The sequence below is a fragment of the Caretta caretta genome, chromosome 1 (genome assembly GCF_965140235.1).
Source record: "Caretta caretta isolate rCarCar2 chromosome 1, rCarCar1.hap1, whole genome shotgun sequence".
In the NCBI taxonomy this organism is placed as follows: domain Eukaryota; kingdom Metazoa; phylum Chordata; order Testudines; family Cheloniidae; genus Caretta; species Caretta caretta.
This window is the reverse complement of record NC_134206.1, coordinates 139,960,756-139,980,733: the sequence shown is the minus strand read 5'-3', so window position 1 is coordinate 139,980,733 and position 19,978 is coordinate 139,960,756. Positions and strand designations below refer to the sequence as shown.

The 19,978-nt window shown below is 41.1% G+C and overlaps 1 protein-coding gene across 5 annotated transcripts in view; it reads right to left on the bottom strand.

The window, feature by feature from the left end:
• CDKL5 (cyclin dependent kinase like 5) overlaps positions 1–18,818 on the bottom strand; it is a 208,765-nt gene extending 189,947 nt beyond the window's left edge. For all 5 annotated transcript variants that reach the window (XM_075131653.1, XM_075131656.1, XM_048862298.2 and 2 more), the window contains exon 1: positions 18,714–18,818. The gene's annotated coding sequence lies outside the window, so the exon portion shown is untranslated. The remainder of the gene's footprint in view (positions 1–18,713) is intronic.
• Between the last annotated feature and the right edge of the window lie 1,160 nt (positions 18,819–19,978).

The following is a 19,978-nucleotide window of genomic DNA, read 5'->3' as shown; positions in this document are numbered from 1 at the left end:
TCTATAGTAAGGATGGTAAGAATGGCAGCAAAAGACCAACTTAGCCGAGCCAGACTCAACACAGCTGAAAGTGGGTTATGGTTAAAGTTACAGTGGCTCCTTTTTCATATCAAGTTATTTCACGGATTCAACAGTTTGACTAGAAACTAAAATATTGACTATTTGTGTTGCTAGTCAGAGCAATGGTTATGGATTGGATATGGTTTTAGTCTAAATCAGACCAGATCTTAAATTAAGCATTATAGTAAGTTACTAATTAAGAGACCAAACCTGTAAACACTTAACTGTCAGGAATGGTTATTTTTAAGTATGATTAGCTCCCATTGCTGTCAAGAGAGTCTATGGGATTACATAAAGGTAGTAAATGCTATGTCACAGGAATAAGTGTTTGCAGGCTCAGGCCTGAATATAACTAGATCTAGTATATACACTGACTAAAGATATTATCTAAAGCTCTGTGTTTTTTATATTACAAATTAAGCTTGGCTGTGCCATTTCACTCTGGGTCTAAACTCTGCTTAGAAATCTATTTTAAATGTTATATCTGCCACTGTACCATGAAGACAAGCCGTTCTGCATAACTAGCTTTTGGAAAAGTTCTGCAATACACATGTCTTCTGATCGGTTTTGTTTTTTGTGCAGAGCAATTCTGCCACCACTGCTGGCTACATAGAATGAACATGAAAACCTCCTAGTCAAACACTTCTAACCAAAAATATATTTTATAAAGGGACACTCCAGAAGCACAGGCTACAACTTCTAATTTGACCAACTTCCAAGTTTGGAATCTGTCCTACAGATTCTGAGTAAGAGGTATATATTATCATTCTACTTCATCTGGGAGAGTTAAAGCACTACATAAGAAAGAAACAAAAGTGAAATTCACTAGTCCCATCATAAGCATATAAAATCATGAAGGCCCATTTCAACTGCACAAAAGGAAGATGGAAGCCTGAAAGCCCAAAGGAATCTCTTAGCCACTACAGAATTTGGCGGTGTTGTGCAATCTCTGCAGCAGTTCAAAAGGGGTTTGAGAGCAGAGTGATGAGAGGACATGGTGGAAGGGGATGTAATCAGTGGCTCGTGACCAGCGGCTCGCTTGGCCCTCAATTTTACTAGGAGATGAGGAAGATGGGAAGGGAAGGACACAGGGGCCACTATTCATACCCACCTTTACCATGGTTTGGGGAGGAGGGGTGAATTCCATCCTCACTCCACCCCCAGTCCTCATGTAAATTCTGATTATTTGTACTTTGCCAAATTCATGGTAAAAGAAGTGATCAATGAAAGGTTAAGTAAATATTGGTCTACATATTAAAGTTATAACAAAGCCATACACTTCATATCCTCAGTAGAGTGGATGGCTCTTCCCAAGCAATTCTGTTACCTTCTTCCTCTCCATATTACTATCTCAATTTAATTTCTTCCACTTCATAGTTAAAATATACTCTTACTTATATTTTTCCTTGTACTGAGTATTTTAAAAGCTTTTTTTAAAAAACTTACCACTTAACTTGCAAAAATATAAACTAAATTATTTGTGGTGCAATAACCAACTGGGATGGGGCACCATTGTGCTAAGCAACTTCACAAAAATACAAAGACATGGTCCCTACCCTTAAATACTTACTGCACACACACACACCCTAACTGTGCAAACATTTATCCATATGCTTAATTTTACAGCTGTGTAAGCTACTATACACAAAAAACATGCTCCTTGTGGTGACTCGCCTGTAGCAGTTAAAAGTATTTCCACATATAACACTTCATAAATCTAGTGACCAAACAAGGAATTGAACCAAAAAAAAAAAAGTAAATTTCAAACATAATTAGAAAAAAAGTTAAGAAATCCTAATATTTGCCAAATGAAAACTATTCACCACCTTTTTAAGAGATATTAAAAACAGTTACCATAATACAAAATGTTTAAAACCTAACTCTATTTAAATATTACTGTACTTACTCGCATGTTCTCCATGATAAAATACTTTACTGTCTTCAAAATGTTACTGAAAGCAGTAATAGGATCTAATTATTTAGGAGGACAGTATATTTTTCTTAATTCATTGCTCCAAAAAATACCATGTTCTTTTAGCACATCCTAGCTTTTCACCACAAGTGAAATAACTAACAGTAACAGCTTAAGTGTGCAACTCTTTTATAAAAGAGCATAACTGGGACCATCTGAAAGAAAATATCACTTATTTTCTGAATCTTCCAGATGTAACTAATAAAATCTCTGCCAATTCTGTAAAAGAAGATTAACATCTTTTACATCTAAAACTCTGAAACACTGTCTTGCATCCACAGAGTTATTTTTAAGAAAACAGTTCAACATGACCCACTACTTCTAAAAGTTACATTTATTCACTTATGTAATGGAGGGTTTAATATAAACAGAATAGCATGAGCTAGGTTCAGTTGCACTTGTAATTCTTATAAGCAGGTTATTTATGGAAGAACTTCTCCTCTCCCACACAAAAGAAATGCAGAAGTCAGTGTTTTCAGAAACCATGCCTCTCTCTTCTTTGTACAATACCCAGCACACTTTTTGCGCAAATAACTGCTGTATTGTACTGAACTATAATATTTAAAATAAATAAAAATATCAGGACTTAAGTAATTATTGGGGGAAAATGTTATCTGAAGACCAGGGTGATCCTGCCAGGTGCTGAAGGCCCTCAACTCCCAGTGACTTAAGTGAGAATTGGAGGCACTCAGGACCTCCACAAATTGTTCAATATCTTGCAGGATCATGCCCTAAACTTATGAGAGTGGAATATGCGTACATGTCCCACCATGTCCCCAAAGCCATGAACTTATACTTCCCTACACACCCAATACACCAGTTCTGACCATTACCCATATCAACTTTGTCATAACTGTACCTTAGAAAAGAAAGGAAGTAGCTGTTGTAAATCTAGGAAAATACTGTTCCATCTAGACTGTCACTGTGTGCGGTCTCTCATTAAGCACTGACTTTTTATTATCACCATTTTAATAAATTATTAACCATACTTTATAAGGGAAAGATGAGTCACCAAAAATTCAGCTAGTTTGCACAAAAATGTAAAAGGAAGACTATGGCAAAAGCCTGAACAGAACAAATCTCTCATAGCTCTCAGAGTTCTAGCTGACTCATAAGACAGTTTCTCAAATAAACCAACTTACAAGTTCAGATGGACCATTTTTGTGAAATACAATAAGCTAATTTGAACTGGCAGATGCAGCTGAAGAAATTAGTTCCACAAGAGTAAAGACACATTGGGTTGCTCCAAACTTGTTTTCAGATGCACTTGTTTGCTCAGAGTCCTGTTACATAATCTGTAAAAAATATGCTACAAACAAAAGTGATAATGACAGTTTCCAACTTGTGAAGCCACAGGATGTCTAATTAGGAAGAACAGGATCAAGATTCATTGACTGACTTGGAATATTCTTTTTAATTATTACTACTACTACTACTACGTGTATCCCATAACTTCACTTTAATATTGGAGTTGTTTAAAAAAAAACCACACACACACAGGCTAGTTTATCATTACTGCTAAGGCAGTATAATAGTTCTTGGAACCCTAAACTAACCCATACTGGAGTATCTTTTATTTCACCACACTCATCTGAATGTGACTCTTAGAGAGAATTGAAAGTACTGTATGATGCTTTTCCTTATTTCAGTTACCATAGTATCCTTCACTTTGGCCTCCCCTTCTCTAGTCTACAGGCAACTCTGTACTTTGAGAGTGGAAGGCAGCGATGAGAGAACTCTCTCTTCACCAAGTTCAAGCTCCTGGTCCTAACTTTGGAAGATCTGCACAACCTTTTAATTACAGCCCATATCATGCTTTACACTCCACCCATACTTCTTGATTGATACCACTGTTCCTTGTTTGCTCTCTTGTTCTTTTTCCATGCCCAATTTTACATGCAACAGCCTTTCAAGTTATATTCAACCCTTTCCCTCTCCTTCAAAGAGGAAAAAAAAAAATCTTTAAAAACCACCGTTCTGCGAAGCTTTCCATCTGCATTGACTGCCCCCTACTTTGTTTTTTTCTGTTTTGTAACATACTGTATTGCACCAAATTGTGCCTTCAGTCTGTAATCTCTCATTGGATCAGCACTGTATATCATGTACATCTACAGAACTTCATAAATAATTCTGTCTAATACAAAACGTATCCAAACAAGTTTCACAGCCAAACGGACCGATAACAGTTGCATAATAATATTATGTGAATAAAAACAGTCAATCATAAGTCTAATAGAAGAGGGAGAAAAGTTGAGACATATACAAGGGGAAAGAAGCTTTTACAGAGGAAATATAAAGATATGGAGAGGCTATTCCAGGTTAAAAACCTGCACAGAATGCTCACATAGCATCAGCCGTAAGACAGAGTAAAGGGAGAGAGAAGAAGCTGCACTAGATAAACAGATGGATCATAGAAGTATGAAGAGGTCCATAAGGTAGGCTGGAGGGTTTTTTTAAGACATCACATTTTTGAAGTGAATGGGGGTGGAGATGTTCTAAGCATGAGGATTATTTGGCCACTATTTTATACACACAGAATCATCGAATATCAGGGTTGGAAGGGACCTCAGGAGGTCATCTAGTCCAACCCCCTGCTCAAAGCAGGGCCAATCCCCAATGAAATCATCCCAGCCAGGGCTTTGTCAAGCCTGACCTTAAAAACTTCTAAGGAAGGAGATTCTACCACCTCCCTAGGTAATGCATTCCAGTGTTTCACCACCCTCCTAGTGAAAAAGTTTTTCCTAATATCCAACCTAAACCTCCCCCATTGCAACTTGACACCATTACTCCTTGTCCTGTCCTCTTCTACCACTGAGAATAGTCTAGAACCATCCTCTTTGGAACCACCTCTCAGGTAGTTGAAAGCAGCTATCAAATTCCCCCTCATTCTTCTCTTCTGCAGACTAAACAATCCCAGTTCCCTCAACCTCTCCTCATAAGTCATGTGTTCCAGACCCCTAATCATTTTTGTTGCCCTTCGCTGGACTCTCTCCAATTTATCCACATCCTTCTTGTAGTGTGGGGCCCAAAACTGGACACACTACTCCAGACGAGGCCTCACCAATGTCGAATAGAGGGGACAATCACGTCCCTCGATCTGCTCGCTATGCCCCTACTTATACATCCCAAAATGCCATTAGCCTTCTTGGCAACAAAGGCACACTGCTGACTCATATCCAGCTTCTCGTCCACTGTCACCCCTAGGTCCTTTTCCGCAGAACTGCTGCCTAGCCATTCGGTCCCTAGTCTCTAGCGATGCATTGGGTTCTTCTGTCCTAAGTGCAGGACCCTGCACTTATCCTTATTGAACCTCATCAGATTTCTTTTGGCCCAATCCTCCAATTTGTCTAGGTCCCCCTGTATCCTATCCCTGCCCTCCAGCATATCTACCACTCCTCCTAGTTTAGTGTCATCTGCAAATTTGCTGAGAGTGCAATCCACACCATCCTCCAGATTGTTTATGAAGACATTGAACAAAACCGGCCCCAGGACCGACCCCTGGGGCACTCCACTTGACACCGGCTGCCAACTAGACATGGAGCCATTGATCACTACCGTTGAGCCCGACAATCTAGCCAGCTTTCTACCCACCTTATAGTGCATTCATCCAGCCCATACTTCTTTAACTGGCTGACAAGAATACTGTGGGAGACCGTGTCAAAAGCTTTGCTAAAGTCAAGAAACAATACATCCACTGCTTTCCCTTCATCCACAGTACCAGTCATCTCATCATAGAAGGCGATTAGATTAGTCAGGCATGACCTTCCCTTGGTGAATCCATGCTGACTGTTCCTGATCACTTTCCTCTCATGTAAGTGCTTCAGGATTGATTCCTTGAGGACCTGCTCCATGATTTTTCCGGGGACTGAGGTGAGGCTGACTGGCCTGTAGTTCCCAGGATCCTCCTTCTTCCCTTTTTTAAAGATTGGCACTATATTAGCCTTTTTCCAGTCATCTGGGACTTCCCCCGTTCGCCACGAGTTTTCAAAGATAATGGCCAATGGCTCTGCAATCACAGCCGCCAATTCCTTTAGCACTCAGGGATGCAACTTGTCCGGCCCCATGGACTTGTGCACGTCCAGCTTTTCTAAATAGTCCCTAACCACCTCTTTCTCCACATAGGGCTGGCCATCTATTCCCCATGTTGTGATGCCCAGCACAGCAGTCTGGGAGCTGACCTTGTTCGTGAAGACAGAGGCAAAAAAAGCATCGAGTACATTAGCTTTTTCCACATCCTCTGTCACTAGGTTGCCTCCCTCATTCAGTAAGGGGCCCACACTTTCCTTGGCTTTCTTCTTGTTGCCAACATACCTGAAGAAACCCTTCTTGTTACTCTTGACATCTCTGGCTAGCTGCAACTCTAGGTGCGATTTGGCCCTCCTAATTTCATTCCTACATGCCCGAGCAATATTTTTATACTCTTCCCTGGTCATATGTCCGACCTTCCACTTCTTGTGAGCTTCTTTATGTTTAAGATCCGCTAGGATTTCACCGTTCAGCCAAGCTGGTCGCCTGCCATATTTACTATTCTTTCGACACATCAGGATGGTTTGTCCCTGTAACCTCAACAGGGATTCCTTGAAATACAGCCAGCTCTCCTGGACTCCTTTCCCCTTCATGTTAGTCCCCCAGGGGATCCTACCCATCCGTTCCCTGAGGGAGTCGAAGTCTGCTTTCCTAAATCATATCAGAAGGTAGGCAGCAGCATGTTGCATATGTAACTCTAGAGAGTTTGGATTTGGGGACACCACAGAGGAAGGAGTTGCAATAATCCAGACAAGGAAAGAATGATATGTGGAAGGATTTTTACAGAATTATCTGAAGAGATTTCTACAGGAAATCGTATGCAGGTGGTAACAGACCAACAGAAGCAGCAAAATCACAAAGTTTGAATTGAGAGACAGATGAGAGAGAGTTGCAACAGAGAATGCTCTTCCAACCCAAAAGAAGCAGTTTGGTCTTTGACGTCTTTAACTAAAGGTGAGAATGAGCCACAACTTCATTTAGTCATGACAAGGGCCATGAAAAACACGTCAGACTGTGAAATCTGATCTTGTGTGCTTTTACCCTATACTATACAGATTTCACAGGGGAGACCACTGTTTCTCAAACTGGGGGTCCTGACCCAAAAGGGAGTTGTGGGGGGAGGGGGGGGTCACAAGGTTATTTTAGTACAGTTGTGGTATTGCCACCCTTACTTCTGTGCTGCCTTCAGAGCTGGGCAACTGGAGAGCAGTGGCTGTTGGTTGGGTGCTCATTCTGAAGTCAGCACCCCACCAGCAGCAGCACAGAATTAAGGGGGTCAATATGATACCATGCCATCCTTACTTCTGGTGGTACTCTACCTTCAGAGTTGGGCTCCCAGCCAGCAGTCACAGCTCTCCAGCTGCCCAGCTCTGAAGGCAGTGCTGCCGCCACCAGCAGCGCAGCAGAGTAGCAGTACCGCACCCCTGCTACAATAACTTTGCAAACCTCTCCCCCCACCCCAAACTCCTTTTGGGGTCAGGATCTCTACAGTTACAACACCGGGAAAATTTCAGATTTAAATAGCTGAAATCAAGAAAATTAAGATTTTTGAAATTCTTTGAGCACGAAATTGACCAAAATGGACTGTGAATTTGGTATGGCCCTAGTCATGAGTGTGACTAGAGAGGACTCTAAAGCTACCAAAAAATTAAAATGTCAACATAAGAGTTGTAGATAAAAACAAAGACAAGAGGATGGAGCAAAACCTGATTTTTAAAAGAGCATAGGACAAAATTTTATTTCATGGAACGCTACAGAAGTATCAGAGGTGAAGCCAAAGAGAAAGAAATCAACCAACTTGGAAGGAACCAGAGTTGCCTACATAGTTATGGAGGCAGTCCAGGAAAAGTGTGTCCAAAGCATAGAAGGCTTCTTCAAGTGCAGGGGGAATGGTCAGAGAAGAACCATTTCAGGGAGTCATGAAGTTATCAAAGGGAAAGGAGTTGCTGATAATGGCAATAGCATATGACAAAAAGGTGTCTTCTACGTGCCTACTTCATATTAGACTTTCACTTCATATAAACTTAAAATGATCTTCAATTAAGGATTACAGCAAAAGCCTATCTTTTCCTCTAAAGCCAGTATATGAGTGGGATTTTTTAAACACTATCACCGGGGCAGCTATCGATCAAAATAATTAAACAAAAGGCATGCATGAACTGGTTCACAATTTTTGTGGTGTGTTTAATTTAAATTTGTCTAGTTGTAGAAACAGAGCAGAGTCTAATTGGTATAGGGAAACTTGTCTTCATAAGAATCCCACCTCAACTGGAACCATTAAAAATAAGACAGTATGCGTTAGGTTTTTGCAACTTGGCAGCCAGAAAAATTAATATAATTCATTCTATACATATTATATAGATCAGTGGTCCCCAAACTGTCAGGCACGACCACCTTGGGGGGCATATAAGAATGTTTGGGATGGGGAGGGAGCATGGCAGGGCCTAGGCCAGGCCCAACTGGGGTCAGAGAGGGAGTGCCACCCAGCCCCACGCTCCGCTCCGGCCCCAGCCCTGCCCCCAGTCCAGCTTGGACCCCAGCTGCAGACCTGCTCTTGTCCCCAGCCGCAGCTCCTGCCCCTGGCTCCTGACAGGAGGTGGGTGGGTGGGGGGGAGGATTAGGTTCCATTATGGGTAAGGGGCGGGTGCAACAGAAAAAGTTTGGGGACCATTGGTATAGATATATGCTCACTCCAGTCAAAATCTATTGCAGTCATAGCGAGTAAAAGATTACTGTTTATGTTTATCACATAAAATACTGAGTGTCATTGCTAGGATTATATGTCCACTCCTTTACTTGCAACTTGTTTCACCTGAAGAAAATATCAAGCCTAAAAAAAGTTAAAAGCATTCTATATGAAACCAACCTATAAGCAAGTTAGCATAGGACATTTTCAAGTGTTCACTCTCTAAAAAAATTTCTAGTATAATTAAAAGTTCTGCAGATTCCTAAATCTTATTCCAGTGATTCATTCATAGCACCACAGTCACTTTGAAATCTAGTCAATTAAAAACACCCCACAAAAACAGCTTCAGGTGCTACTCGCCCACCTGCCAATTTTGTGGTTCCACAATATCCCTGCAAACTCTCCCTCTCCCCTGTTGCTATGCGCAAGGCCCACGAACAGGGGAAACTGACATGGGCCCCAATCCTGCAGACACAAAGCTGAGTAATGTAATAAGTTTAGTACTATACAGGTACATAGCTATTTGCCAGAATAGGCATTTATTAGATTACACAAAGTGATGTCAAAGGTACAAAGTGAAAAAGGGAACCACACATAAAAATGTTTTTGCCTGTATGTCATCTCTAATCTTAACTGTTGCTTAAAACAACAGTTAATTTTAAAAGTCAGAAGTGTAATATTTGGGTTAAAGGTGACCCTTTAAAAGAAGGCTAACCAAGATTTTCACTTTCTTCTATCGTTAGTACTTCAGGTAGGCAAAACAAAAACAAAAAAACCACCACACAACCAATAAAGGTGCTATATGGTATGAAACACATACCTGTCTTCAGAAAACTGTTCTCAGAAACCAGTGATTAATATGATCCAGTATAAGGATTAAGTTACAGCAAGATTAATAAGAATCCTTTGCAGTAGCTATACCGTTAACGCTACAATGACAGGATACCTTACAGCAAGTTTCTCTGATGTTTATATACTGTAAATACCTACTTTAAGAAGATAAAAGTGTTGTTTTGTGAAGACAAAAGGTTTTAGAGTTATGGAAAGAAGAATACTGTAACAGGAAATATCCTGATGTGTGAAGAGGTTCAAAAACAAAACAAAACGGTACTTATAAGTTTGCCTTCTAAAGACAAACTCTACAGTTATATGAGCAGATCCTGAAACCCATACCCATACATGTAATTTCACTGAAGTCAATGGATCTAAGCATGCACATATGTAACGGCCATAGGACATATCTCAGGCATTAAAAAAAAAATCCATCATCTCTTGACCTCTAACCTTAACAGTACAGAGCTGAACAGATCTTGCATTTTAAAATAAGATTTTAGTAAAATGACAGATATAGCCATCTTTATACCTTAAAGCTGCCTTTGAAAGGAAAGCTTGATGGTTTAGGGGATTGATAATAGGATATGGAAACTGACTTCGAGGTCCTGGTCACTGACTCAACAGCAGGCCAATAGTAGGATGACCAGATGTCCCGTTTTTTGGGACTTTTTCTTATATTGGCGTCTATTACCTCCCACCCCCGTCCTGTTTTTTCACAGTTGTTATCTGGTCACCCTAGCCAATAGTAATAAAAAACTTACTATTTGACACGGTTTAGCCAGGCTGTTGGGTAAGTTCAATTCCTACATGACATATCTATTTCATATGTAAACCACCACCACAATTAGCATACTACAGGCAAATAAGGAACTGGTAGAGCAAACAAATCTTTCAAGGTCACAGCTGGTTGAGATACACTGCCGAGGCAGTGAACTGAAGTAAACATTGCAGTTATCTATGTATTCTGTGGATAAGTAGGACATCAATCCCCATGGCTGAGAAACTATTCATTTCACAAATGCTAAATTCAATTTAATTACACAATATACTTGGAAGATTTGCAAGTCATCGCATTTTAGACCAACATAGAACTTGTTTTGGATTACACAGTCCACTTTAAGATGTCAAACAATCACTTTGCATGTGTCAGGAAAATGAAGTGATATTTTGAATTAAAGTACAAATATAATTGGTTCACAAATAACCATGTCATTTGAGGAGATCAACCAAAGCAAATTTCTGAGGACAGTGAACTAGCTTTAAAAAAAAATTATTTTGTAAATACACCAAATGATAATCATTTCTTCAACTTCTAGTATTTGTAAAAGCTCAGCAAATAGATAACTGCTTTTAAATATTGGTTGTTTTCGGTGAAAGAAGAAGCCAGCTTTACTTAGCACTTATGGTCCAAACTTATCTTTTTTTTTTGTTTCAAATAGTTTCATGCAGAAATAGGTTCATGAATATCTGGTTCTATGTAATCAGACAGTCACATTCCCCCTTCACTTAACACACTGCTTCATTCATTGGTGAACATTAACATCTGTATTTCTATAGTCATCTGTAAGATTAAGAAAAACAAAGTAAGGGAGACAGTACTACTATTCACCAAAATACAGGAGCTCTCTCTAGCTGGCATATTAAAAAATTACTCACATTTCTTCTTAGGATTTATTCATCACTTTCACATAGTGCCAGCAAATTTTATCTGTGTGCCACCAATATCAAAGAGATGTTTTTCCTCCCCCCAAAAATACATTCACATCAGTGTTAGAGTAAGAGAGACAAGATGGGTGAGGTAATATATTTTATTATACAAAACTTCTGTTGGTGAGAGACACAAGCTTCCGAGCTCATCTTCGGGTCTGGGAGTTTCCAGAAGAACTCTGTGTAAGCTCGAAAGTTAGTTTCTCTCATCAGAGATTTTTGTCCAATAAAAGATCTCACTCACCTTGACTCTCTAATATCCGGAGACCGACATAGCTACAACTACATGCCATAGTGTTAAAATACGTCATTTATTTCAGTTTTCAAAGTACCATTGACTAAAGAGTTAATTTGAGACATCAAGGGGTAATTCCAACATTAGACAATAAACTGAATAGCACCAATTCAGAGTCACACTAGAGATTTGAAGCTAAGGTGGAAAACAAACACTAACATTCCCTACACTAACATTCCCTACAGGACTAAACTGGTAATAGGAATGCCCCACACTACCTACAAAACATTTGCATTTTTGCCTTTTTAGAGAGAACCACAACACTCCAATATTACATACAAAAATGTTAATGGGACCCATGTATATAAAGAAGTTTATAACTAAACTTTAAGGATATTGTTGCTCCTTTTTTTTTTTTATTGTTGACAAAGCAAAGGTTTAAATGAAGTCTCATAATTATGAAGTAAGGTATGTGCATAGATCTTGGTACATATAAAGCAGTACCCTTTTGTTGTAATTCCACAGCCCCCATATTCAGATTTTTATTTTGCTCTGAAATGTGTTTTGTGAATGCAAATATAACAGTACTGAAGCCCAAAAGTGGCTAGTTTATCCCTTGAAAATTCATGTAGATGTTACAGACTGTGTAGCCTAGAAGACAAAGTATATGTAGAACATTTCTAAGGTATTAAGATAAAATTCTGTTGGGAGTGGATTTTTATTTTAAAATTTCTATTTTCCATTCTCTCAGCATTCAGTTTATCAAAATATTTAATATTTAATAGTTTTCATGCAAATATATTCTTCATTTAACAAAAATACTTAAAACAATTTTAGTGAAGGAAAATTATATTGTATTATGAAATTTTGCAAAAGGATGGTTTGTGTCTAAAAGCTTATTATGATAGCAGATTGTCAACTCTAAGAAGTTAGATTTGTCAATATAATAGTTGAAATATTATGAATTAAATTGAATAGGCTCTGTAGGTAGAGCATTTTAGATCTATAGTTCTCATCATTTTTACTGTGTTATGTTTTAATTAACATGAAATTGATTCTTACCACTTTTAAAAAGGAAAATATTACCATGTTTCACATGTGCTGAAAAGTCTAGGTGGAAGTTAAGCCATATAAGCTGCTGTAACAAAGACAGCAAGATTTGGCAGATAGAATATAGGACATGAAGTCAGAAATATGGACTATTCCCAGTTACTTCCACATACTTCCTGCATGTCTGTGCAAGTCACCTACCTTCTTTGTACCTTGGTTTCCTGATATGTAAAATCCAGATAACACCTACCTCACAGTGGTATTGTAAGGCTTAGCTCATGTTTAAACAATCCATTTGTAAGTATAGGGTTATAAGTAATAGCCAACATAGATTTGTCAAGAACAATTCATACCAAACCAATCTAATTTCCTTCTTTGAAAGGGTTACTGGCCTACTGGATAGGAGAGAAGTTATAGATGTGATGTATCTTAATTTTAGTAAGGCTTTTGGCAGTCCCACATGACCTTTTCTTAAGAAAATTAGGGAAATGTGATCTTGATGAAATTACTGTAACATGGGTATCACAGTTCAGGGCAACTGCACCTCTACTACCCCTCTGTGGTCCAATTGAAGGCATTCACTCTAGACTCTAGGGTCCTCAGCCATCATTTGTCTTGGGTAGAGAACCTCAACTCCCTTCCATCTTACGTGGGTTTTTCCAGGCTGCACAGTACCCAGCATACACTGTGAATTCCCCAGCAAGTCAGACTGCCTCAACAGGCCTGTTTTGCCTCTTCCACAAAAGCTTTAAACAGCATTATTGCCCACAAGTATGAGTTATCACACAGCTTTTCATAATCAAGCATATTTATTCTTAAGGTGAAAACATTACAGTGAAACCATACTAAAAACAATACAACAACCTACAGACATGCAACTAGGCATACGAGTGATCACCCCCCTCCCAACGCCAACAAGGGCTCTGGCAAGTGATCCATCCTTCAAACCCCATCAAGAGTGTTACCCTCCCCCACCATGGTCACAAGTTGATAACAGCTGTTACCAAAGAACAAGGACACACAAGAATCTGAGAATCACTCCTTTATAGAGTTTGGGTCTTTGATCTGCAGATACATTAATAGGTGATCAGCCAATGGTCCCCTCCTCAGGGTAAAATTTAAAGGTTGGGTCTTTGAATAACTGAAGGAGGTAATTTGTATTCTCCCCCCCACCCACCCACCCACCCGAACACACGTATTTCCTAGGAACTCCACTTAACTTTTTCTGGTACATTATTTAAAACAGTCCTTTGAAGTTCATAACACTTCCCCAGGTTTACATTGGCCATGTCGCCTCCCCAGAAAAGTTACATAAGATCCCACAATAATACATAAAGTTTGCATTTTAATACAATGGACTCCAAAGATACTTAAATTTATTTCAGTAGTTTGTCCAGGATATTGCATGCATGGCCATATCTGTCACAGTGGGTGCAAAACTGGTGGAAAGATCATATTCAAATAGTAGTGCTTGATAGTTCGCTGTCAAACTGGGAGTGATGTATCTAGTGGGGTCCTATAGGGTATCTATCCTTCTATGGTACTATTCAATATTTTCATTGAAGACTTGGATAATGGAGTGGAGAATATGCTTATAAAATATGCATTTGATACCAAACTCAGATGGATTTCCACCACTTTAGAAGACAGGATTAGAATTCAAAATGACCTTGGAAAATGGGAGAATTTGACTGAAATCAATGAGATAAATTTAATAAAGATAAATGAAAAGTACTATACTTAGGAAGAAAAAACCAAATGCAAAATGGAGAATACAAAATGGAGAATAACTGGCTAGACCATAATACTACTGAAAAGTATCCAGCAGTTATAGTGGATCACAAATTGAATACGAGTCAACAAACTGATGCAATTGAGAAAAAGGCTAACCTTCTGGGATGTATTAACAGGAATGTCATATGCAAGACATTGGAGGAAATTGTCCGGCTCTGTTTAGCACGTGTGAGGCCTCAGCTGGAGTACTGTGTCCAGTTCTGTGTGCCACACTTTCAGAAATATGTGTACAAATTGGAAAGTCCACAGGAAAGCAACAAAAATGATAAAAGGTTTTTAAAAAGCTGACCTGTGAGAACAGGCTTAAAAACTGGACAAGTTTAGTCTTGAAAAAGGCTGAGGGAGGACCAAATAATAATCTTCAGAGAGGATAAGGGATGTTATAAAGAGGACTGTGATCAATTTTTCCTTCATGTCCACTGAAGGCAAGACAAGAAATAATCTGCTTAAACCACAGCCAGGGAGATTCAGCTTACATAGTAGGAAAAACTTTCTAACTATAAGGATAGTTAAACACTGGAATAGGCATCCAAGGCAAGTTGTGGAATACCCATCATTGGAGATTTTGAAGAACAAGTTAGAAAAATGCCTGTCAGGAATTGTCTAGATAAACTTGATCTTGCCTCAGGAGCAGGGGGCTGGACTAGATGACCTCTTGAGGTCCCTTACAGCCATACATTTCCATGATTCTCTGCTTGCTCATAACACACCTTGAAATCCTCATATGGAAGGTGTTATTAGAAATGAAAGACATTGTTATTTTTAAATGGTGAAATGAGAGGATGAGCTGGCCTATCTTCCCAGCACAAACTTCTCCCAAGGTGTCCTTTTATTTCTTTACTTTGGGGGGGGGGGGGGGCTAAGATATAACCCTGGGAAACTTGTATAGCTAATATAAAAAAAATGGGGGGGGGGCTTTTTGGCCCAATTGGGTAAATGAATTTCCAGAGATGACAGTCCTTCATGAAGGATGCTCTGCTTCTAGATCTCCAGTATTCAATACAGTAACTGTTCAGAAAAGTTTCACAGATAATCCCAACTACCATGGCAGAGGGTGAGAAAAAAGTGGTCTCTGAGATAGCCAGAACCCATGTCATAGTGTTTGAGCAACAACTTCAATTCCACCAAGAAAAACTGATAGATACTGAAGTCTGAGAGCAGTGCGTAATATGCTTCAGAGAGAAGCACTGGCACTGAAGTATCTGAACCATTTTCAAGAGTATCCCTATGTAGACAGCATCTCAACTAAATTTTTTTTTTAACCAGAGTTGAACTGTTCTTTATCTGACTAGACTCTTTTGTAGCTGGCAATTTTTTTTTTATTTTACTTTGTACTTGAAGCTTTGATTCTCCTCCCACTCACTCTACTCCATGCATTAACAGAAAAAGCCACTGCTACTGTCATACCACACGAGTGCTACAGATAAATACATCATTGCTCCAGTGGTAGAATCTGACATGCTAGCTCAAAAATCTGCAAAGCTCTCTCATGAAGCAGTGTATGTTCATTAAGTTGTATAGTCAATGTAGTGAACAGACGCAGTAGTAGTGACTTTGCTAACCATCAAGATTTATGGAAATGAATACTCCTTGATGACTTACTGTTAGGATTACACAGCATCACAGTACATACTTTTTAGTATTTACATAATAAGATATAAAAAGAAAAGGAGTACTTGTGGCACCTTAGAGACTAACCAATTTATTTGAGCATAATGCATCCGATGAACTGAGCTGTAGCTCATGAAAGCTTATGCTCAAATAAATTGGTTAGTCTAAGGTGCCACAAGTCCTCCTTTTCTTTTTGCCAATATAGACTAACACAGCTGCTACTCTGAAACCTGTCATAATAAGATATGAAAGTATTTTCTTCTGAGTTACAAGGAAATATAGTCATTCTAGTTTAAAACTAACTACTAAAATAACATTTTAAATGTATCAAAACAAATTTTGAATATTTCAATTAAGCTGAAGATGAAAAACATACAATTCTTGTACAATATTATATGCAATACGAACAGCATTATAAGACTAACTGTTCTTACAGTAAGGTCAAACAAAAGTGATCTGAAAAATTTCCTGTTTGAGACAACAGTGTTCTAAAAACCTTGAAGAATTAATACTTCAGGATTATTTTTAAAAATGTTACACAATCAGAAAAGATTCCCTCACAGAACAACTTGCCAAGAGCACAGGTGATGAGTTTCTATTCATTGCCAAAATGAATGAAATGCAAAAAAAAATTTTTTTGATTTTTTAAACGTTCAATTTAAAGTAATATAAAGGTATTAGTAATGTAAGCTACTATACCCTAAAATATTTTCCCAGAGGGTTTTAAACAAAAACAGATTCCATATAAAGTCTTCCATCTTTAAAATTCTCCTATTTTCATCAGTTTAACTTGACTTTTAACATCACTTTAACATGCAATCTGACTATTGATTTTGGAAACTCACAAGGCTATCACCTTCCCTTCCCCCTCTCATTTTAATAGTTTCTCTGATTAAAAGTCTCAAATTATTTTAAGCCATAAAGGGGCTAAATTATAACAGAAAAAAATGTAAGTTTCTTATAAAATGTACTTGCTTTGAATGGAAGCACAAAGCACCACTGTAACAGACATTTAATTTGAAAACTAGACTGCTTTGGTATTCAGGTAATATGTATACTGAAACTTAAAAAAAAATGGCTGTTTATTTTGGTTTTTAGGCAAATCCAAAATGCACTGTGGAATGTAAATTCAATCATATTATGTTTAATTATGGAGGAAAAAAATAAATTACGATGTTTCACACAATCAATAAGGAGAAGCAGGATTTACGGACATGGGCTACTCGAAAATCAAGCACTGTAGCCAAGAGACCATTACTACAATGGGTACAATAGAACACAGTCATTCACTTTCAGCATGAGCTTCAGGTGCTCAGCACATATTCATTTTTTTTATTTTTATATCAGGCCATTATCTGTATTATCCTAGGACCTAGGAGCCCAATTCATGAACAAGGACTCCACAGTGCAAAGTGCTGTACAAACAAAAAACAAAAACAATTTATTTGAATACGTTGCCCTTAATTACTGCATAACCTGATGGCTTAGGCCTCTCAGTCTCCATGGAAAGCTTTCACTTGCCAGTACAGAGTAAACACATTGATTTTTTTCTCCAAATCCTATTCTGTATTGTACTGTATTCACTCACAATCTGATCTATGGCGCAACAAAGCTTTCACTTAGGAAAAAAAAAAAGATTAAGTTTAGCATCCATAAGGGATAGAAGTTAATCTTCCAAATGTGAATGTAGACCATGTAGTATTGTCTTTCCGAGTCTACAGAGAACCCTAACGATCCTGATGTTGCTCATAGCTTTCCCCAAGCAGCAGCTGGAAGAAATCCACTGATTCGTGTCAGTTTCACGACAACAGTTTCTTACTACTGCTTGGGAAAGCTACCTGCCGCATCAACGGTAGGCAATGAAGCTATGCAGACAAGAGGAGGATCCAAAACCAGAGGCTGGCGAAGTAGTTAAGCAGCAGCACCACCCACACATCCTCCACACAGAAGCCAAAAACCAGGAATTAAAAAGGTAGCGCAACCCCCTCCCTTCCAGCCTTCAACAGGCTCTGAAGGGCAGGTTAGAAGCGTGAGCCATAAGCGTCCCACTCAGAACATCCCTCTCCCTTGCAGCTGTCCAGGACCGGGGTGGGGGCAAAGGAAATCCATATTTAATTGCACATCCACCAGCCAGAGGCAGATATGAAAGATGGAGGCTTGGAGCAGAGGCAAAGGACAGCCCCACCGCGATCGGGATCCCAGCGCCTTTCCCCTTCCCCGCAGCCGACACTGGGGAAGGGTTTTCTCCCCGCCTGGGGCGGGGGGGCGGGGGGCTGCGCCTGATGCTCCCCGCGCCACTTCTCCGCCCGCATCGCTCCCGGGTCGCCCCCCGCCTAAGAGCAAGTGGCCCCTTTCCCTTGCCGGGGGAAGCCACAAACCCACCCCGAGCGACGGCGCGGAGGGTTTCCGAGGCAGCCGCCAGCACCGACCCGTCCCAGCCGGGGAAGCCCGGGCGGCAGGGACGAGCCCTGAACCCGACAGATCCCTGCGACCGCCGCCCCCAATTACCCTCGGCCCGAAGCACCTCAACGGCAACCGGGAGCCCGACACACTCCTCACCCCGGCGCCGCGGGGAAACCCGCCCCGCAGCTCAGGGGCCGCTCACTGCCCGGGGCGGGGGAGCCCAGCCGCGGCCGCCGGGCGGCAAAGAGCAGCGGCCCAGCCGTTGCCGGGCAGGTGACAGGTGGGGGTGGGGGTGGGGCTGGGGCTCCCCCTGGCCGCGCGGGCCCGGCACTCACCCGGCTCCGGCGGCTGCTGGGCTGCGGCTCCGCCGCTGTTTTCGTTACCCCGGGCAGCGCTCACCACCCCCTTCCACCGCCAGCCCGCTCCACTCTCAGCCTAGCCCGCTGCCCGCCTCGCCTCGCCCCGACTGCATTGACACCGGCCTCCACCAATGGGAGAGAGCGAGCCCGCGGGCAGAAAGCCACGCCCCCCACCGCGCGGCCAATACGAGCTGCCTTTTCCTCCGCGCGGGCGGGGCTGGGGGGGGCCTCACCCTCTCCCTCCGTCCGCTCTCCTACCTCGACCCCGCCCACCGCGTGGACAAGCTCGGTTGACTCTGCAGTTCCCGAGCAACCAGAGCCGGGGTGCGGGCGGCTGGCTGACAGCTGGAGCCTGGGGCGGGGGGAGGGTCCGAGCCGGAGCGGGAGGGGGAGGAGCAGCGGCGGGGGTCGTGACAGGAAGGAGGCGGCAGCAGCAGCAAGGGGGCCGGGGAGGAGATCCTGATCGCGGAGCGGGGGGAGCAGCTGCTGTCAAATGCATGCAACATGCGGCATCCCTGTGACACAGACAGGTGGAGGCCAAGGGCGGTGATCTTCGGGGAGGCATCGGTGGGGAGGTGTAGGAATGTTTCTAGGGGCTGGCTGGCAGCGGCTCGTGAGGAGGCAGAGCCCGCTCTGGGGGTTGTCTAATTTAGAAGGGGTTTTAATCTCTCCCCGCTCTCTTGAAATCGTTGCGCTGCCTTTTTTGGGGGGGGGGGGCAGGCGAACTATTACACTATTTATTACACTATTACTATTACACGCACAACACACCGACGCATTCAGAGCTGCGAGAGTCACTGGTGTGGCGAAAGGCAAGAGGAGAGGCTGGGGCTCAGATGGGGATGAAGGGAGCTGCTTCCTCTCCCTCTGGATTTGCAGGACAGTCTGTGGGTTAAATCCCCTTCTTTTCGTCAGATCAACTGTCAAATGTTCCAAACGGGGGAAAAGCACCCTGAAATACCAGTATTGCCAACCTATTAGCATTCAAAAATCATGTCAGTTTCAAAAAAATCATGAGCTGGCTTAAAAATCATCCGCTGAAGTGAGCTGTAGCTCACGAAAGCTCATGCTCAAATAAATGTGTTAGTCTCTAAGGTGCCACAAGTCCTCCTTTTCTTTTTGCAGATACAGACTAACACAGCTGTTACTCTGAAACCTTTAAAATAATAATACTTCCAGCCCTTTGTACATGTCTTCTGCTGTTTGATCCACCCTTTACAGCTTTTCTCTGCAAACCATTT